Genomic DNA, 22,255 nt, shown 5'->3' on the forward strand with positions numbered 1-22,255 from the left:
CGTAGTCTTCTGGGCACGCCAGGAGCTCCTGGAACTTGTTGTTTTATCCTGGTGGCCGTCTCTAGAAAATGGGCACCCTCTTTTTCCTTTCAAGGCCATGGGAACAGAGAGGAAGCAGTTCACACACAGGAGCAGGGGGCTTTAACTGGGTATGGGTCAGGACCAAACAAGTGAGGGAGGGCAGGAGGCTGAGGAAAGGCCCAGAGGTCCCGGCACTCACCACGAGCAGTAAAAAGAAAGCTGCTCTTGCTGGGGGTGGGGGGTACCCAGGGACTGGGCGAACCTATGTCAAAGGTGATTCTGAAGTTCTGGGGTAGGGTGCTGCTTAATCCACTTAAGCTGCTGTAACAAAGCTGAGAGCCTTATCAACCACAGAAGCTTATTTCTCACGGTTCTGGAGGCTGGACGGCCAAGGTCAGGGCGCCAGCATGGTTGGTTCCAGTGAGGGCCCTCTTCTGGGCTGCAGTCTCCTCTCATGGTGGGAAGAGGGTGAGAGAGCGCTCTGTGGGGTCTCTTTGAGAAGAACGCAAATCCCGTTTATGAGGGCTCCGTCCTCATGACCTAATCACCCCCCAAAGGTCCCATCTCCTACACTGGGGTTAGGATTTAGTCAATGGATTTGGGGAAGACGAACATTCAGTCTCTAACAGGTACCAATCCTGGTGTTGCCGTAGCACTGGGTCTGTAGGGATGAGAGGTTGTTTGAGGGGCTGGGGGGCCTTGGGCTTTGGGGTCTTGCTTGGGCTCCCCCCCATGGAGATTAGGGTGGAATTAGGCTCTCTGGGCTTCCATTTTCCAGGAGGGACTGGATGGGAGGCTTCTTGTTTTAAGACTTCCAAGGAAATGGGAGACTTAGTAAGAGAAAAGCCAAAACAAGAGCATTGAAAGTGAAGCGGGAACGTGCCCAGAAGTTTGATGAACCACTTGTGTGGTAGAAGGTCAAACTGTGCTGAGCCCGGGCACAGAAACCCTACCTAAAGTCACGCACCCCTCCCACGCACCAGTGACCTCTGGGCTTGGAGCTTCTTCTTGCCCCATGTGCCTCAGGACTTCCAGCTCTAAAGTAGAGGATGTTCTGGAGCTCTCCTGTGCTCCTCAGCAATTCAGCCCAAGAAAGCAAGGAGAGAATGGACCTTGCAGGAAAGAAAGTCTTAGGTCCAAGAGAGAAAGGAGGCGGGGAGGAGAGGTGGGGCTGAGTGTCCAGGTGCTTGCTGAAGGTGGCAGAGCAGGTGCTGTCGCCGAAGGACAGTGCCTGGTGAACTGACTGCACTCGTCACCGAGCCTGGCTATGGTTTGCCTCCTCACTCCTTCCAACTTTTCTAGACTGAGGGCATTTTCTAGAGGGAGATCCTCGCCCAAGCGGGGGGAAAGAATAGAAGAAGCCTGTACCCCCACAATAGCAGGTCCGTGAAGCCACCCTCTGTTTCTGTTACTACTCCCCCACAACCTTAACCCCGGCACTGAAGACTCACTTTTGTTCCCTGTGGCCTCTAAGAGAGGATTTCCAAGTCTCCATGAGTCAGCTGCCCGGGCATTAAGCAAGCCTCCGCTAAATGCCTCTTGTCTATGACCTGCATCACTGCAAGGCCACGCGCTCAATCATCCATTCCATCATCTCGTGCTGAACACTTACTCTGTGCTGGCACTGTGCGGTGTGCTGGAGATGTAGACAGAAACAGTTACTGCCGCCTTCGGGGAACACCAGCAGGCTGGGACACAGGCAAAGAAACGTGCAGTGACTTCTCCAAGGAGACGAAGGCTTCAGTGTCCCGGGATGTGGGATGGGGGAGGCAATGCCACGTGGGGCCTATAGGTGGCAGCAGATGCCCATCACAGCCCACAGGGGCACCTGGACACCTGGGAGCAGGTACCTAGGCCAGCCCCGGGGAGTGAAGTGGACTTACGGAACTGGGTTTGGCAGGGAGGAAGGACCCCATCTTCAGAGAGTCTGCATACCTCGTCCCTAGATGCGTTTGAGCCTAACTCCCAATTCTTAGTTTCTTGTCCAGACACCTTCCCATAACTTTGGGATGGTGGAATTAAAGTGACCTGGGAAACTCATAGCATCCTGGGCTGTTGCTGGGTAAGTGCCGACATTATACACATTGTTATGGAGCCTTCATAACAACTCTGCAAATTAGTTGTCCTTACTCTTCCCATTTTGAAGACATGGAAACTGAGGATGGAGTGACTCAGAAGTGATGGAGGAGGGATTCAAAGCAGCTGTGTCTGACTCTATTTCCATAAAAGCCCCCTGGGCCCTGCTGACAGGAAGACTGTCCTCAGATGCCGCTAGGAAGATGTCCCCAGCAGTTGTGGGTGCAGGGGCAGGACGCCAGCTCAATTTAACTTTGCAATAGACTTTCCCCATCCAGGTGGAGACTCCCACTTTCCTCTCAGCTGTTAGTCCTCTTTTACTTCCACTCTCCTTTCTTTCCCATTCGACTGACTGTCCCACCGTCGTGTCAAAGAACATGGATGCTATTTTCACACCTATCCATGTAATACAAAAATGGGAACAACTTGTTGTATTTACTTTCTACCTTACTGGTCACAAAGTGTTCCCACAATTATGATCTTACTTGATCCTCAGCCTTCTCATGAGGTGGGTAATTTTACTATTCCCATTTTACAGATGAGAAAACGTGGAGCCAGAGGTTTGACCTCAGAGAAGGTGCATTCCCCACTATTGATACCAAAGAGTTTCTGCTCTGGAACTTGACTTTTACCAATACTCTTTAAGAAAGACCACTTCCTTCTCCCTTTCCTTTTCCCACTCAGGTCTTCAATCCTTCAGAGCCCAGCATGTGCCCCTCACCCAGGAAGTTTACCCCAGGGCTCACAGTCCACACTGACCTCACCTTTTCTGTCTGTTTCTCCTTTTCCCCTGGGTGCTCACAGTCACCACAGGACCTGATGCTTTGGAGTCAGTGCAACATGAAGGGAGGGAGGGCAGAGTGGCTGAGGGGCCGTGCCTGAATCCAGGTGTCTCCCCTTACTATCTATGTGATTCTGAGCAACTGACCTCCACTGAGCACCTCTATAAAAATGGGCTTAACGGTAGTACCTCACTCAGAGGGTCTCTGTATGGATTAAATTAGCTGCCTGCTAGCCAATAAATGTACATTGCATGTGTATAAGGCAATGAAAGCAGCTTGAGGACGGGGATCATGCCGTTAGATCTCCCCAAATGCCTTGTGGAGTGAGCTGCACAGAACAATTGGTAAACTTCCCATAACTGTGTTTGAGAAGCCTGACAGCCCTCCACCCTGGCCAGTTCCCTGGCCTGACTTCTCCTCTGGAGGAGAATGAGGGAGGCAAGTTTTAGCCTCCTTCTGCCTTTCCCTTGGGGGTGGGACTGCCTCCACCATGGCCTAACTCTGTCTGTGCCCTTGTTCTATCCTTCCAGTCTAGCAATTTCTCACCAGGAACTTGGGGAAGGGGAAATAGACATTGGAAACAACCCATCAGGCATGCATCCAAACTCAGCCTCTGACTTATGGCCTCAGATTTTCTACTCAACCTCCCTGAGTCCCAATACCCGTATCTTTACAATGGGACTCTTGAACTGTTGGTGGGGGGGTGGGTAATGCTTTGAGATGAGACATGGAAAAGATCCCGTGAAATCCCAGGCATTTGACAGATTTAGCAGCCACCACTGTTAACAAAGCCTGCTCTCCTTTCTTTAGTCCTCTGATCCCACCTGCACTTTCCAGATGGAAACCTCCGCCCTCTTCACCTCGAGGCCCCCTCTCCCAAGCGTGCTCCTCCCTTTCTGCAGCTGGAGAGAATTGCTTGTTCCCACAGGGCTTGGCACAGAATGGTGCTGTCTTTCTCCTCCTTCCTCTGGCTGCCTTAAGCTTTGCTTTTGTGATTTTGCTGCCTTTTAGGTCTTAACATTTATGATAATCCGTCTTGTAGTACTAATAACAGCAGAGTCCTTACAAGGTTCCCTGCTCTGCGGTAAGGGCTTTGGATGCATCATCATCTCAGTAAATCTTCTGAGCAACCCTCTGCCGTCGGTCCTGGCATGATTCCTGTTTTAAAAATGAGTAAACTGAGACTTGAGAGGCTCCTTGACAAGAGATAACTTGTCCACGGTCTCAGAGCTGGTTAGTTCTGCCAGTGGAGCAGAATTGCCACCAAGAGAATCCAAGAATCCCATCCCAGGGGCCTCGGGGGCTTCCCTGGCCGAGCCCACTGTGTCCACACCTGGATACTTCAGCTGTGAGGCCCCTGAGGGCAACAGCCTGTCTTCATCATCTCTGAGTTCCATACTGGGCCTAGTGAGAGGTACCTAATGGGGGCTCTGGGCAGGAGTCACATGACACGGCTTCAGGGCTTGACCGATGTCTGTGTGAATTTGGGCAAGTTACCTGCTTCTCTGAGTGGGACCATTGCTGCCCAGCTAGCTGGGGGGGAGGACCGGATGACATCACATATCTGAAAGCCAGCAGTGATGGGTAGGGGAACCCCTTTGCCCTCCCTCTGCCTGAAGGCCCTGGGGTCCATGGGGAGACTGAAGGTGCAGGAACCCCAGAGCACCAGCAGGAGTCTCCAGCGAGGCATTCTGCTCCTGAAGGTCCATGCCATTCTTCCGGGGCTCTCCCTGGGTTCCACTGAAGACTAGCCACAGAATCCTTCTCCCTTTGTACACTCCACACACTGGGAGGCTATGCTTGTCCTATGTGTTGATCTATTATCTCGGGGCAGAAGGCAGGAGGGCAGTAATAAGTTCTATCCCTGGCATCTGGCTAGGTGGAGTAAAGGGTAACCAGCAGGAGGGCTGGAGCAAGCAGGGCTCGGGGAGGGGAAGGCTGTGCCCAGTGGCGCCAGCAGCCCCCATCCCAGACTGGCCCTGGGCTCCTCAGAGCGGGTGGCTGCTTATGGGGTAGTGCACCACAGTTTGGCTTGAGAAAAAGTACCTGGTGGAACCTTCTGGAAGCAGGGAGCTGGGGAAGGAGGGACTGTCCATCCTCAGTTTTCCTAGTAATGGTGGGAAGGAAGGGCACCCCTTGGGGTTTCAGGAGGCTGCTGTAGACCAGAAGCAGGGCAGTCAGTCTTCCTGCTTCTCCCGACTTGGCCCTAACTCCTGTGGGGCTCCATCTCTCTGCTTCTTTCCTTTTCTGGTAGCTTTCAACCAGTCTTGAGCAGCTTCCTAAACAGATACCTGCTCCCTAAACTCAGGGTGAGTGCTGTTTATTCAGCCTATGCGGCTCTCGTTTGCCTTCATTCTGCTCCTTCTTCCAGGGTTATCATCTTCAAAATCACCATCTCCTTGGTAAAGTTGGTCCTGACTCAGCCTGGGATTGACTGCTGTCTGCTGTGGCCCCCATCTCACAGGAATGAGCCCTTCCTTGAGAGCACGGACCTCAGTTATTTACAGGCCTGGGCATCTGCTTTTCCGCTCAGCACAAAGGAGGGAATATTTATTAAGTGAGTGAACTAGTGGACGGTGATGGGCAGTACAAAGACCCCTGAACCAGGTGTGAGGCCCTGATTTCTAGCCCTGCCTCCACCATGGACTTGTTCTGTGCTGTTGGGCCCATCCCTTTCCCTCTCTGAGCTCAGTTTCCAAACAAGTTCAAATAGGGCAGAAGGTTAGGCAGCCTCTAAGGTGCTCCCCAGCTGAAGCCTCCTAACATTCTTGGTTCTGTGCCTCCAGGATGGGTCTTTCTGAGAGGGAAGAAGAAGGATCCCAAAGGGAATGACATGTGCAAAGAGCCTGTGGAAAGAGGGCAGAGAGAGATCAAAGGCCTGAGACAGAACCAGCATCAGGCTAAAGTGGGCTGATGAGAGGGAAGGGGAAGAGAGGAGAGACCAGGGAGGCAGAGGATAATGACAGCTTCCTGTGCACCAGAGCCCATTAGAAGTGCTTAGCACATTCAATTCACAGCTACCTTAGGAGATAGGTACCATTATTGCCTCATTCATAGATGAGGAGACTGAAATGCAGTGAGGTTCAAAGGGTAACTCGCCCAAGGCCAGACTGACAGGAAGTGATGGGAGTGTCAGGCTGTAAATTTTGGCAGTATGACCCAGAACCTACTACATAACTGAGATGAGCGCTGAGCTGTAGTTTCTTGAACCCTATGTTGAGAATTCCTACATTTATCCTATGACCACCAGGCAGGTGTTGAAGGTTTACGCAGGGGATAATGTAGTTAAACACGTTTTACAAAGATGACGATGACTGCAGTGGGTCTAGAATACTGCAGCGTATACTGGTTAGGAAGTCATGGCATTTGAACTTGAGAGTTACATCAGAAGCTTGGGCTACTGCAGGTGTGCATGGTGGAGATGGAGGAGATTGGACTGAACTGAGGGAAAGTTAGGAAATAAAATTCACAGAATTTGGTGGTTGGTTAGCTATAGAGAATGAGGGAGAGAGAGGTCTGTGAATGCGTTGTGATATATGGGGTGAGATGAAAGAGAACCAGGATTCCAGAAGGGGAAGAAGGTTGTGGAGACCATGCATTCAAGGACCTACTGAACGTGGGACAACTAATGAGACATCCCAGGGGTGATACCAAGTGGAAGGTGGATATATGCATCCGGTGAAGGATTTATGCATTATTTGCCATGGGTACTTAATGCCATGGGTCTAGATGAAATTAGCCAGGGAGAAAATACAGAGCAAGGTCAAGGGTCACAAGCTTTCATGGAGCAGCAGGGAACAGTCTACACAGGAGACCCAAAGGGAGTGGCCAGAAAAAACCAGCAGGTGTCCTTGAAGCCAAGAGATGAGTAGTGAACAAACAATTGGTGTGGCTGCAAAGTCAGGTATGACTCAGGGCAACAAGTGCATGTGCAGCCATGAGTGCTGTGAGCAGGAGCTGCTCAGTGAAGCAGAAGGCTGAAACCATGATGCGAGGAGGGCGGCATCGTATAGGTGGGGCAGGAGGGAGGCCGGAGAGGAAGCAGTGTCATTTAGGTAGCTATTTTGAGAAGCTGGGCTAAAAAGAAGAGGAAAGAAGGTGATAGCTACAGAGGCAGGGGAAACAAATGAGAAGCTTTCTCTTCCTCCCTGCCTCCCTTTCTCCCCTCCTTCCTTTCCTCTCCTCCCTCTTTCCTTTCCTTTCTTCCTTCCTCCTTCCTTTCCAATGAAGGGAGGGAGCAGAATATATTTAAAGGCATAGAAAGGACTCAGTTGAAAGGAGGGGATGACTAATCCATTAAGATTCCTGAGCTGCTAAGCTTGGGCCAGCACCCCCTGCACTAGGAACAGTGGAAAGGAAGGCAGGACGCCTGTTGCCTTGGGTGGTTTATTCGCTCTGTACTGAAAACTGGGTGGTGGCTGTTATCTTCCAGCACAAATAAGAAGCAAAGGTTTCTGTTCAAAGTTGAGGATGGAAAGGGGTCTAGGGGTGTGAGGAAAATAGAGCAAGTGTGAAATAGTTGTGGAAAGTGGAAAGGCACTGGCCAGGGAAACCAAGAGGATGCGATCACGGCTCTGTAGGAAGCCAGTCTGTCCTGTCCTCTGGTGCCCCCTACCACCACCAGAGTGCTTGGCTGTTTGAATACAAATGCAGAGAAAGTGCATGGCTGGATTCTTCCAGGGTCAGACCCTTTGCTGGGTTTTTGCCAAATGTTATGATAAAATGATAGAGGAGAAAGAAATTGACGGTCTTGGAAAAAAGAAAAGAGAAGAAACGTTATTGGACGATACACTGTGGAATGTAAGTTGGATGTAAAAGAAAAGTCAAATCAGAATGGGATGGGTGAACTTGAGGAAAGCAGAGAGGACCATGGACAGGTGGGAAGAAAGGGGAGCTTGGTGGGAATGTTGTTGCTTGGTCGCTAAGCCATGTCCGACTCTGTGACCCCATGATCTGAAGGGAACAGTTGAGCTGGAAAGCGGGAAGATGAAGAGCAGGTTGGGGGTGGGATATTTGAGACAGTCTTTCTGAAGGCAGAGCAGTAACAAATGACGAAGTCTAGAGCAGCGCACGGGAGTGGGTGGCTGGAATGGAGTGGAGGCGAGGACCATTGGCAGGAGGGTACCCCAGGAACTGAGGGGCCAGGGTGCTGGCTGAATCGATGTCTGTGTGGATGGTAGTCCCTCCAGGACGACCTCGGGAAGCTGGGGGTGGAGGAAGTCTGTAAGTCACAAGCCAAAGTCTGATTCATGATGTGGTGGGACCCAAAATCCAGCAATGACAGCAGTGAGTGGGTGGAGAGAGCCCAGGGTACGAAAGTGTGACCTTGAAAGGAGGCGAGTCTTCTCCCAGCACCACGTCAAGCCAGGGATGTGAGGGGTGGACTGTATCCTATGACACAGAAGGAAACCAAGACCCCAGAGTTAAGCAACGTGTCTTAGCTGCGGGGGGGGGGGGGGGGGCGGGGGGGGCGGGGGGGCGCCCTGCCCTGCCCTGAAACCTCACTTCTCCCTACAGTGAGGCATCTGCTGGTGGAGAGTCAGTCATGAACCTCAGGCCTCTCAGGCGAGTGGTGTTGCGTCCTTTCCCAGCAGCAGGTCTGACAAGATTGCGGCAATCATGGCCACTGGGAGAGACTGACCGCCCATCATTCGTCTCCCTCTCCTGCCCACAAGCCCTAGAGCAGAGGGGGCAAGAAGCAGGGAGGGAGCAGGTGTGCAGGGATGCTGGGGAGACGGGCTAGCCCAGGGACTGCTGTAGAACATGAGTGACACCACCAGCCACTTACAGAGTGCTGTGAAGTTCCTTGACTAATGTTTCATTCTCTCGGCAGCCCTATTACACAGGTACTCTCATTTCCACTGTTCAGACGAGAATGCTGAGGCTTCAGGGCACTTAGAGAAGAATGGGCTGAGGGCTCCTCCTCTTGACGTGGGTCCCCTTCTGTGGCTGTGGTGTCAGAGACAACTGGCAGATCCAATGGGGCGCAAAAGAGAGGGGTGCTGAGGTATGGTGGATTGTGGGGAATGGTGCCAGCAGGCCAGAAGAAACAGCTTATTTTTCCCACAGCTACTCCATAAGGCTTGTGGGATCTTAGTTCCCTGACCAGGGCTCAACCTGTGCCCCTGCAGTGGAGGCGCAGAGTCCTCACCCCTGGACTGCCAGGGAGCTCCCAGGAACAGCTTTCTCAAGCCTTACAGCCAAGTCTCGGGACTCTTATATGATGAAAGCAACCTTCTGGTTTGTTTTCCTAAGTTTCTTTTATTTTATCTCTTGATGTCTTTCTGTTGTACTTCCTAAGAGAACTCCTTAACTTTGTTTTCCAACACTCTTATTACCTTAAAACATTTTTTTGTTCTCATATTTTTAACTTCAAAGGCCCTTTCTGACTCTCTGGTGATTTCTATTTTTATTGCACCTACTACTTGTTTTATGGATGCAAAATTTCCTCAGATGCCCCTGGAAGAGATTGATTGTAGATGGATCTTCTAAAAAGCATTATTTCTACATCCTGCATTGTCTCTTTTTGTGTGCTTGTTTGCTCTGGTCTCTTCTAAATTAGAGGCTTCCATCAAACTCCCGTGAACCCTTGGCTCTTCTCTCTGTTCATGGCTGAGAAGTAGAGAAACTCATGTGTGGGCAAACTCATGACCTGGTAGCACAAAGTAGCCCATAGAGGAGGCTCTGAGTTGGCTTTCCCTGGGGCACCCTCCAATGTCAGTATCTGAAGATCTTTTCATTGAGATCTCTATCTCCCATCTGGGGAGACTATACCTTTCCACCTCCTTTCTGGGGCCAGAGGTTGCAAAGGAGCGGAAGGTTCACCATTTCATACACAGACTTACCCACAGTCTATTTTTCCAGCCCTAGTGTTTGTTCCCACTGTCATTACATTGAGTGCATCTCTACTGGACACGATTGGAGTGTCTCTACTGCAGTCTTCAAGGAGGGAAGCTTCTAGCCTCTTCCCTGTGGATTGTGTGTGATGGCTGGGGAGAGGGCACAAGGGAAGCCTGACTTCTCCATGACAGATCCTCAGCCAGTCCCCATTTCTACTGCAGTCTTCATCCCTTCCAGACACATTCCAGCCCTGAGACCTGGTCTCAGGGTGCATCCATCCTGTTTCTTCCACACAACCCTTGGCCAGCTCCGCTTGCTGGCAAGCCCCCCTCTAATTTCCATCTTCAAAATCTGGTTGTCATTTTTCACCAGCTGCGGTTTCCTCTCTCTGCTGTTTGTCTTTGAGGGTTTATACCTTTCTTGTTCCTTTGCTGTCTTTTAAGGAGCTTAGAGAGAGAACAGACATAAATGTGTCAAGAGTGGTACTTGGTAACATTTTATGAAGGTAATCTGTTGAGCGAACAGTTGTTAAGACCATATTGGATAGACATTAGAGAAACCACAGGAAGCAGATGGAAAAGGTGGTGAAAGTGGGGACTGTTAGTCCTCTCCTAGTGCCCCCAACTCCAAAAGGAAGCCCAACCCCAGGCTCCCAGCTCTGAGCCTAGCCCAGAACCACGTTGGGCTCTGGTGTCTTTTAAAACTGAAGGTGGGGATTGGGCGGAGGCACTAAAGGTGAGGAAGGGCACACTAGCTCTCCCACCCCTAACCTCCCTGAGACCACGCTGGGTCCCCGAAGCTCAGATGAAGGAAGAAGTGGGTGGGAGTGGGGTGGGCTGGGTGAGAGGAGGGAGACTGCTCAGGGATTGGGGGCTTCACCTTGGCTGTCGCCAATGGAGTGTGGCGAGAACTGTGAGATTAGAATTAGGTTGAGTGCCTACCATGCCGCCCGAGACAACTCATTCAGTAAGAGTTGGCTCTGCTTGAAAAGGTGCAGGCCAGACAAGTTGAGACTGCAGTGTGTTGGGAGTTAGAATGTGTGACTCTGCCTCTTGGGGCTTCCCAGATAATTCTGGTGGTAAAGAGCCTGCCTGCTAATTCAGGAGACCTGGGTTTGATCCCTGGGTCAGGAAGATCCCCAGAGGAAGGCATAGCAATCCACTCCAGTATTCTTGCCTGGAGAATCCCATAGACAGAGGAGCCTGGCAGACTACAGTCCATGGGGTTGCACAGAGTCAGACAGGACTGAAGCAACTTAGCATGCAAGCACTCCAACTCTTGGCTCTATCGTCTCAGCTATGTGGCCTTGGGCACACTGCTCAACTTCAGTTTTCTCTTCTCTACAAGTGGGCATGATGTGCCCACCTCGCATAGCTATTGTGAGGATGAAGTGAGGCAGCCTGTGTTTGGCACACAGTAGGCACTCAAAAACTGACTAAAATAAGAAGAGAGATGCTTGAATCACTCCCTGCATCCCAGCCCTCTCCATTCCTCCTGCTCGTATTCTTCCGCAGTGGTAGAAGACCAGCCCATTACTGTTGTCACAGACTCACCAAAAAAGGTGGTCCTGGAAGAAGAGCCTCCTGCTCTCCCTTCTCCCTTCAAGGGATGCCTAGGCCCTCCTGGTTTCTTGTACCTTGGGCACTATCCAGAGGTTCCAGGAAGAAGTGGGTTTGGGTTTGGACACATCTAAGTGCCCAGCTCTCTAAGTCCATCCAACGTGAACCTGGGGAGAAGCTTGAGGGTCCATGGGGCAAATAATGTCTATACCCTTCACAGCCTCCAGTCTTCCCTGTAATCAGGGCAGCAGATCTGAATCAGGATGGGAGCCACATGAGGCAGAAAGATTTGTTTTATCCCATGCACACTCCCATGTCTTCCCAAGGGCTAGTGGCTGCAGAGCCTGGAGTCTTGCAAGCAGCAGTCCTAAGCCAAGAAGCATAAGCCAGCGGACTGCTCCCTTCTGGCTTGTCTGCTGAGGCAAGGCCTCCACGTAGCTAGATCCTTGAGGGCCTTTGGGCTGCAGTGGGAGCTGACAAGGCCTGAAACGTAGTTAGAGGAACCCACACCACACACAGGGTCACACGGGGGCATGTGCATGAACACACGTTTCTCCTATTTGTCATCACATTCATATACCCTCTCCCATAGACATGCCTGCTTCTTCTACCAAAAAATACATTTCACTTCCCTACTGCTTAAGCAGAGCACACACACAGACACACACCCTTCCTGTCTGCCTTAATTTGTGAGGAAGGGACAGAGAGGATCACGGGGTATTTGGTAGAACGAGGCTGGTTAAGAACACAGTTTAGAGACCCATCAGCCTCTTTCTACCCATAGTCATCATCAGAGAAAGGAGTGGTCCAGGGGCTAGGAGAATGGCTCACTTTGTAGGATAGGTATTGAGTCTGTGATTCTTTACCCAGAAGTACAGAGACATGGGCTCCCCAGGTGGTACTAGCGGTCAAGAACCCGCCTGTCAATGCAGGAGGTGTAAGAGATGCTGGTTCGATCCCTGGGTTAGGAAGATCCCCTGGAGGAAGGAATGGCAACCAATTTCAGTATTCTTGCCTGGAGTATCCCATGGATGGAGGAGCCTGGTGGGCTACAGTCCCTAGGGTCACAAAGAGCCAGACATGACTGACCACACACACACAGACATGCTCCTGGCTGTTTGAGGAACACGTGTACACCCGTGGTGGATTCACGTTGATATATGGCAAAACCAATACAATATTGTAAAGTAATTAGCCTCCACTTAAACTAAATAAATTTAAATTAAAAAAAAATGCCCTCTGTAAATTCAACAGCATCACCCCTGTCATGACATGCTATGACTTGAGCTCCGGGCATATGGATGATTTGAGAGATTCTGAAGGCAGTTTCAAGGGCAGAGACAGAGGTGGAGGAGCTTACCACACTCCCATCCCAGCTTATCTCATCATCACAGCATCGCAGCTCTGCCTCCATCCCTTGTAGACCTAGTTTCTGTCATGGGTGGACCTGCAGCACTTCACTCTATGGCAGTAGGCCCCACAGCCTCCCTGGGAAAGGACACGTCCATCCTCAGCCAAGCAGGGAAGGGGTGGCCTGGGGCTATCAATAGGGCTGAGCTTTCTTGTTTGCGGGGATGCAGGTTTCCTGGGATTTCCCTACTGACAAGCTCTACTCTTTCCTAAAACTCCAACTAGCCCAGCTGTTGGGCCTCTGGAAATGTTCCCGCAGGCTGACTACCTTTTCTCGATCTCCACCACAGCTGACTCTAATAAAAACCCTGCGGTCTCACCGAAATGTCACAGTGCTGTGAGGGAGCCAGATGCCACTGTCAGGACTCTAGGAGCCAATATTAGGATTGTCACTCGTTGGCTGTGTGCTCTTGTTGTTTACCCTTCTCGGTGCTCAGGGGTTTCACCTATAACAACAGGGAAAGCCTGTCCATCTCCCTGGGTGGTTCCGAGGCAGTGACACAAGTAACATATTGCACCCATTCTGGGTTCCAGTCCAGGAGGGTGGATGGCCCCGGCCACCACTGGCTTGTCTTGCCCATGGAGGGGGCTTCAGTGTCTTGAGGCTGGCCCCCCAGCAGAGGGCTGTGAAGGTAGGATGATGCTTAAGCCTTGGTGGATAGGTTGGCTGCTAGGAGTGGCTGGCACCATCTTCCAGAGCATGCTGTCCAACTGGCTGCCAAGTTCCTGGGACAAGAGAAGGTGTTATAGTGGTCTGCTTCCTCTGGTCTATATTGGTACTACTCAAAGTGTGGGCCAGGGCTCATACTCCTCTGAAAAATGTGTGTTACCCCACAGCAGTGAGATAAGCATAGAAGTTAAAAGGAAATTTGCAGAACATTTTTTTTTTTTTTAGTAATTTGACATTGCTGAAACACAAGTGGCATCAAAGTTGGGCTTCTTTTTCCTTTCTAAGATTTCAGTTTGCTAGTGATTGACTTTTTCATCATCTTTTTCTAAAAAAGCATAGAACTGGAATGGATTGGGAGAAAAATAGTATTTCTTCACCACTCATCATTTGAGAAGCACTGATGTTGATAACGTCAAAGCCATCTTAAAATCAGCTCCAAGTCCACTTAAGGAGAGAAGAGAAGAAACCTCATCTGATGGCAGAAATTAGCCACAAATCGCATGTTGGTGAGTTGGTGGCATTTCTACTGAACTATGAGCTCCTCGGGGTGGGTGGGGGTCATGTTCATTTATCTGTGCCCTTCAGGGTGCTCAGTGCCTTGCATATAGTAAAGGCTCAGTAAATGCTTGTGAAATGCACAAAAGCTAATGAAAGCTAATGGTGACAGAAATCAAGGAAGAGGAACTAAGGTCACCATGTCTTCGCCTACCTGTGACCCAGCTCTGGTCTTTGGGATGCTCTGGTCTCTGAGGACACCTCAGTAAGCTGTGCAAAAGTGAAGAGGAGAAATGATCACCTTAAACCCCCATCTTCTCCACCTGTGGGAAGTTCCTTCCCTTTACAATGAGGGCTAACAAGGCCAGTCTGGAAGGTGCTTCACACACAAGGCTGAAGAAGTTACCCACAATTTGGGGCACTTACACTGTGCAGGTAGATCTGAGAGGACAATGAGCCCTGCCAATTGTGATGGGAGATCAATGGAAATAAGACCTGGTATGAGTGTGTGTGCTGGGAGTGGCAGGGTTCACTGTGAGCCCAGCTCCCTGGGGTCCTGGTACATGTGGGAGAAGAGGAAAGTGGCATGGTCCAGAGTCCATGAAATTCACTGGGGGCGCGAGGCGGGGGCCCTTCTCACCCACTACCCAGCCTGGGGCCTTTGATTATGGTTTGAAGTTAGATCTCAACTGGAATAAGCCCTTAGTGTGAGGAATCTAAAGCCTTTTACCCTTATCTAAGCTGCTATCAGTTCACCCATCCGACCTTCTCATTCGCTCTGGGTCCCTGGTCTCACATTAATGTCTGAAGGATGAGTTGCTGCAGACACTCACTCCTTTTTAAAGAAAGAACTTGGAGAAATGTGAACGGGGGTATAGGGTAGGAAATGCCATGCTGGGCCAGGCTTCGGGCTTGGCTCCGTGATTGCAAAGATGAGTAAGCCCCCTTCCTACCCAGCGGGTCTCACTGACTGTCACCAAGAGATGCATGGGTGACTTGGGAGGACACAGATCTGAGGATGTGGTGTGTGGCAGGATCCAGAAGGTGAGGATTCTTCCAGGCAGAGAAGGAAAGAAGGATCCTGTAGGTAAGGACAGGAAGAGCAACGTAGGGGATTGGTGAGGCACATGTAGTTTCCCAGGGACTGGTGACCTGCCCGGGTCACTCTTCAATCAGAGACATTGAACAGTGACCTGTCTACTGTCTACACCTGTCTACAGTGCTGCCCAGTATGGTCAAGACCCATAAATACCAGGATCACCTGCAGTGCTAGCTAGACATGCAGATTCTAGATCACTGTAGAGGTTGAGAGCCTCAGCCAAGGGGCTTTCTCCTGCCTTCAGCCTCGCCTCCAACTGGCCAGGGGCTGAGGGGTAGATGCGGATGGAGGACCTGAGGCACGCCTGGGGTTTCATGGAACAGGGCTCAGCATCACCACGTCCTCCTCCAACTGTGCCAGGAAACTAAGATAGGAACTTCCATTGGTCCAGTGGCTAAGAATCTGCCTGACAGTGCAGGGGACACGGGTTTGAGCCCTGGTCCAGGAAGATTCCACATCCCGCGGGACAACTAAACCGTGTGTCACAGCTACTAGTTACATGCCCAGAGGCTGTGCTCCATGACAGGAGAAGCCACCGCAATGAGAAACCCTGGCACCACACTTAGAGAGTAGCCCCTGCTCCTTGCAACTACAGAAGGCCCATGTGCAGCAGTGGAGAAGACCCCAAAATTAATTCATTAATTTAAAAAATGAAGATAACACATATGCCCAGATGACAAGTGATCAGGATAGTGCAAGAATCCTGCCTCTGCTGGTGGGCCCTGGCACAGTACAGAACTGAAATGCTCTTAATCCAGATTGCCACCCAGACAGACGTGATTATCTATGAGCCTGTGGTGAACAAGGGACAGACCAGTTTATTTCTCAGCTTCTTCCTGGGACAATTGACTAGTTAATCAAGAATATCCACAACTGCACTGTCCAGTATAGTAACCACTAGCTTACATGTGGCTGTTTAAATAGAACATTTTCATCACAGAAAGTTCTATTGAATATTGCCGAAGAGAAAACAGATTCTATTCTTACATGTATTACTCAGCCATCTGACACTGGGGCTCTTTTGTGTGCTGGACCAACGTCAGCCCTGAATGACAGAACTCAAGGTTTGTGTCAGATACCTGGATGCTCAGTCTACCTGGCTGGTCAGTTTGGTGGAGAAAAGAAATGAAACTGGTTGGTAAACATCATCTGTTCCAGTGGTGACATCGAAAGCTTATGAAAAGATTCCCTTTTCAGCGACTCAGTCATTCTCCAAACATTTGTGGGGTACCTGTTATGTCTCAGCACCCTGTCTAGACACTGGGGATGCAACGTGACAGGACAGATGTGGCTCTGATCCTCATGGAACTTGCAGACGTGTGATTGAGCACACGCATCGCAGATGAAGCATCAAGCATTACAGAATGGCTTCACAGTTCTTTCCCAGGATGTATGCCCAGCAACTGGAATTTTCAATAAAAAGAAACAGCAAATTTCTCAAGATCCCAAATTGTTTTTCAGAGTGAGCCATGTACCATTCGACCCCTAAAAATGTCATAGGCTTTCTCTGTGGGGGCTCTGAAACCTCGCTGGCAAGCCAGAGCCATCTGGACATGTTCAGAACAAGGGAGGTGAGAGACGGGTCCTAGAGGCAGCTTGGGAGGCCCCCCAAAGGGAGCTCCTGGGGGCAGCAGGCATAAACACATGCCGAGTGGCTGGTGAAATGGTTTGGCTGTAGAGGCTAATGCACTGAGGTTCAAAGCTTTGAAGGGAGTCTGTGGGCAATAATAACAAACGACTTTGATTTAATTATGTACCACAGACTTTCTAACTGACTTTTGAGAGACACAGCACTTCTGAGATCCACGTCTGGCAAGAATTTGCCATAGGTGATTTTTTTCAGGTTACTTTACAGACTGACATTTTTGTGAGACTCAGGAAATAAACAAGCTCTTTGAAATCAAGAGTGTATGTGTGTGTGTGTGTGTGTGTGTGTGTGGCACTGCAATTTTCTAATTTTAAAATAGCATAGTTTATGCTTGATCAGAGTGTGTCTCAAATCACAGCTAAACGTCTTTTTGAGTGCCACTCATCTGCTCTCGGGAAAATGTAGATAGAGGTATGTTGCAAAGCATTTTCTGAAAAACACAGGGGTCCTTTGAGGGAGGAGGAGGGATCTTGTTTAGTTTATAGTTTAGGCAAGTATTTAGAGGCCCGAGTGGTGAAGGATGGGGCTTCCCAGGTGGCGCAGTGGTAAAGAATTGGCCTGGCAATGCATGAGATGCAGGAGATGCAGGTTCAATCCCTGGGTAGGGAGGATCCCCTGGAATAGGAAATGGGTAACTCACCCTAGTATTCTTTTTTTTTTTTCCTGTATCCTGCATCAGACATAGACTGGCGATTCGATTCTTACATGATAGTATACCTGTTACAATGCCATTCTACCAAATCATCCCACCCTCTCCCTCTGAGTCCAAAAGTCCGTTATACCCATCTGTGTCTTTTTTGCTGTCTTGCATACAGGGTCGTCGTTGCCATCTTTCTAAATTCCATATATATGTGTTAGTATACTGTATTGGTGTTTTTCTTTCTGGCTTACTTCACTCTGTATAATCGGCTCCAGTTTCATCCATCTCATCAGAAATGATTCAAATGAATTCTTTTTAACGGCTGAGTAATACTCCATTGTGTACTCCATTCACAGCTTTCTTATCCATTCATCTGCTGATGGACATCTAGGTTGTTTCCATGTCCTGGCTATTATAAACAGTGCTGCGATGAACATTGGGGTACATGTGTCTCTTTCAATTCTGGTTTCCTTGGTGTGTATGCCCAGCAGTGGGATTGCTGGGTCATAAAGTAGTTCTATTCGCAATTTTTTGAGGAATCTCCACACTGTTCTCCATAGTGGCTGTACTAGTTTGCATTCCCACCAACAGTGTAGGAGGGTTCCCTTTTCTCCACACCCTCTCCAGCATTTATTGCTTGCAGATTTTTGGATCGCAGCCATTCTGACTGGTGTGAAGTGGTACCTCATTGTGGTTTTGATTTGCATTTCTCTAATAATGAGTGATGTTGAGCATCTTTTCATGTGTTTGTTAGCCATCCGTATGTCTTCTCTGGAGAAATGTCTATTTAGTTCTTTGGCCCATTTTTTGATTGGGTCATTTATTTTTCTGGAATTGAGCTGCATAAGTTGCTTGTATATTTTTGAGATTAGTTGTTTGTCTGTTGCTTCATTTGCTATTATTTTCTCCCATTCAGAAGGCTGTCTTTTCACCTTGCTTATATTTTCCTTTGTTGTGCAGAAGCTTTTAATTTTAATTAGATCCCATTTGTTTATTTTTGCTTTTATTTCCAGAATTCTGGGAGGTGGATCATAGAGGATCCTGCTGTGATTTATGTCGGAGAGTGTTTTGCCTATGTTCTCCTCTAGGAGTTTTATAGTTTCTGGTCTTACATTTAGATCTTTAATCCATTTTGAGTTTATTTTTGTGTGCGGTGTTAGAAAGTGATCTAGTTTCATTCTTTTACAAGTGGTTGACCAGTTTTCCCAGCACCACTTGTTAAAGAGATTGTCTTTACTCCATTGTATATTCTTGCCTCCTTTGTCAAATATAAGGTGTCCATATGTGTGTGGATTTATCTCTGGGCTTTCTATTTTGTTCCATTGATCTATAGTTCTGTCTTTGTGCCAGTACCATACTGTCTTGATGACTGTGGCTTTGTAGTAGAGCCTGAAGTCAGGCAAGTTGATTCCTCCAGTTCCATTCTTCTTTCTCAAGATTGCTTTGGCTATTCGAGGTTTTTTGTATTTCCATACAAATCTTGAAATGATTTGTTCTAGTTCTGTGAAAAATATGGCTGGTAGCTTGATAGGGATTGCATTGAATTTGTAAATTGCTTTGGGTAGTATACTCATTTTCACTATATTGATTGTTCTGATCCATGAACATGGTATATTTCTCTATCTATTAGTGTCCTCTTTGATTTCTTTCATCAGTGTTTTATAGTTTTCTATATATAGGTCTTTAGTTTCTTTAGGTAGATATATTCCTAAGTATTTTATTCTTTTCGTTGCAATGGTGAATGGAATTGTTTCCTTAATTTCTTTTTCTATTTTCTCATTATTAGTGTCTAGGAATGCAAGGGATTTCTGTGTGTTGATTTTATATCCTGCAACTTTACTATATTCATTGATTAGCTCTAGTAATTTTCTGGTGGAGTCTTTAGGGTTTTCTATGTAGAGGATCATGTTATCTGCAAACAGTGAAAGTTTTACTCCTTCTTTTCCAATTTGGTTTCCTTTTATTTCTTTTTCTGCTCTGATTGCTGTGGCCAAAACTTCCAGAACTATGTTGAATAGTAGAGGTGAAAGTGGGCACCCTTGTCTTGTTCCTGACTTTAGGGGAAATGCTTTCAGTTTTTCACCAATGAAGATAATGTTTGCTGTGGGTTTGTCATATATAGCTTTTATTATGTAGAGGTATGTTCCTTCTATTCCTGCTTTCTGGAGAGTTTTTTTTTATCATAAATGGATGTTGAATTTTGTCAAAGGCCTTCTCTGCATCTATTGAGATAATCATATGGCTTTTATTTTTCAATTTGTTAATGTGGTGAATTACATTGATTGATTTGTGGATATTGAAGAATCCTTGCATCCCTGGGATAAAGCCCACTTGGTCATGGTGTATGATCTTTTTAATGTGTTGTTGGATTCTGATTGCTAGAATTTTGTTGAGGATTTTTGCATCTATGTTCATCAGTGATATTGGCCTATAGTTTTCTTTTTTTGTGGCATCTTTGTCAGGTTTTGGTATTAGGGTGAAGGTGGCCTCATAGAATGAGTTTGGAAGTTTACCTTCCTCTGCAATTTTCTGGAAAAGTTTGAGTAGGATAGGTGTTAGCTCTTCTCAAAATTTTTGGTAGAATTCAGCTGTGAAGCCATCTGGACCTGGGCTTTTGTTTGCTGGAAGATTTCTGGTTACAGTTTCCATTTTGCGTGCTTGTGATGGGTCTGTTAAGATTTTCTATTTCTTCCTGGTTCAGTTTTGGAAAATTGTACTTTTCTAAGAATTTGTCCATTTCTTCCACGTTGTCCATTTTATTGGCATATAACTGCTGATAGTAGTCTCTTATGATCCTTTGTATTTCTGTGTTGTCTGTTGTAATCTCTCCGTTTTCATTTCTAATTTTATTGATTTGATTTTTCTCTCTTTGCTTCTTGATGAGTCTGGCTAATGGTTTGTCAATTTTATTTATTCTTTCAAAGAACCAGCTTTTGGCTTTGTTGATTTTTGCTATGGTCTCTTTTGTTTCTTTTGCATTTATTTCTGCCCTAATTTTTAAGATTTCTTTCCTTCTACTAACTCTGGGGTTCTCCAATTCTTCCTTTTCTAGTTGCTTTAGTTGTAGAGTTAGGTTATTTATTTGACTTTTTTCTTGTTTCTTGAGGTATGCCTGTATTGCTGTGAACTTTCCTCTTAGCACTGCTTTTATAGTGTCCCACAGGTTTTGGGTTGTTGTGTTTTCATTTTCATTCATTTCTATGCATATTTTGATTTCTTTTTTGATTTCTTCTGTGATTTGTTGGTTATTCAGAAGTGTGTTGTTCAACCTCCATATGTTGGAATTTTTAATAGTTTTTCCTCCTGTAATTGAGATCTAATCTTAATGCATTATGGTCAGAAAAGATGCTTGGAATGATTTCGATTTTTTTGAATTTATCAAGTTTAGATTTATGGCCCAGGATGTGATCTATCCTGGAGAAGGTTCCATGAGCACTTGAAAAAAAGGTGAAATTCATTGTTTTGGGGTGAAATGTCCTATAGATAACAATTAGGTCTAACTGATCTAATGTATCATTTAAAGTTTGCGTTTCTTTGTTAATTTTCTGTTTAGTTGATCTGTCCATAGGTGTGAGTGGGGTGTTAAAATCTCCCACTATTATTGTGTTATTGTTGATTTCCCCTTTCATACTTGTTAGCATTTGTCTTACATATTGCGGTGCTCCTATATTGGGTGCATATATATTTATAATTGTTATATCTTCTTCTTGGATTGATCCTTTGATCATTATGTAGTGTCCTTCTTTGTCTCTTTTCACAGCCTTTGTTTTAAAGTCTATTTTATCGGATATGAGTATTGCCACTCCTGCTTTCTTTTGGTCTCTATTTGCGTGGTATATCTTTTTCCAGCCCTTCACTTTCAGTCTGTATGTGTCCCTTGTTTTGAGGTGGGTCTCTTGTAAGCAGCATATAGAGGGGTCTTGTTTTTGTATCCATTCAGCCAGTCTTTGCCTTTTGGTTGGGGCATTCAACCCATTTACATTTAAGGTAATTATTGATAAGTATGATCCCGTTACCATTTACTTTATTGTTTTGGGTTCGGGTTTATACACCTTTTTTGTGTTTCCTGTCTAGAGAAGATCCTTTAGAATTTGTTGGAGAGCTGGTTTGGTGGTGCTGAATTCTCTCAGCTTTTGCTTGTCTGTAAAGCTTTTGATTTCTCCTTCATATTTGAATGAGATCCTTGCTGGGTACAGTAATCTGGGCTGTAGGTTATTTTCTTTCATCACTTTAAGTATGTCTTGCCATTCCCTCCTGGCCTGAAGAGTTTCTATTGAAAGATCAGCTGTTATCCTTATGGGAATCCCCTTGTGTGTTATTTGTTGTTTTTCCCTTGCTGCTTTTAATATTTGTTCTTTGTGTTGGATCTTTGTTAATTTGATTAATATGTGTCTTGGGGTGTTTCGCCTTGGGTTTATCCTATTTGGAACTCTCTGTATTTCTTGGACTTGGGTGATAATTTCCCTCCCCATTTTAGGGAAGTTTTCAACTATTATCTCCTCAAGGATTTTCTCATGGTCTTTCTTTTTGTCTTCTTCTTCTGGGACTCCTATAATTTGAATGTTGGAGCGTTTCATATTGTCCTGGAGGTCTCTGAGATTGTCCTCATTTCTTTTAATTCATTTTTCTTGTTTCCTCTCTGATTCATTTATTTCTACCATTCTATCTTCTATTTCACTAATCCTATCTTCTGCCTCTGTTATTCTACTATTTGTTGCCTCCAGAGTGTTTCTGATCTCATTTATTGCGTTATTCATTATATTTTGACTCTTTTTTATTTCTTCTAGGTCCTTGTTAAACCTTTCTTGCATCTTCTCTATCCTTGTCTCTAGGCTATTTATCTGTGATTCCATTTTGATTTCAAGATTTTGGATCATTTTCACTATCAATATTCGGAATTCTTTCTCAGGTAGATTCCCTCCCTCTTCTTCTTTTGTTTGGTTTGGTGGGCATTTATCCTGTTCCTTTACCTGCTGGGTATTCCTCTGTCTCTTCATCTTGGTTATATTGCTGCG

Source organism: Budorcas taxicolor, chromosome 3, assembly GCF_023091745.1.
Source record: "Budorcas taxicolor isolate Tak-1 chromosome 3, Takin1.1, whole genome shotgun sequence".
NCBI classification, from domain to species: domain Eukaryota; kingdom Metazoa; phylum Chordata; class Mammalia; order Artiodactyla; family Bovidae; genus Budorcas; species Budorcas taxicolor.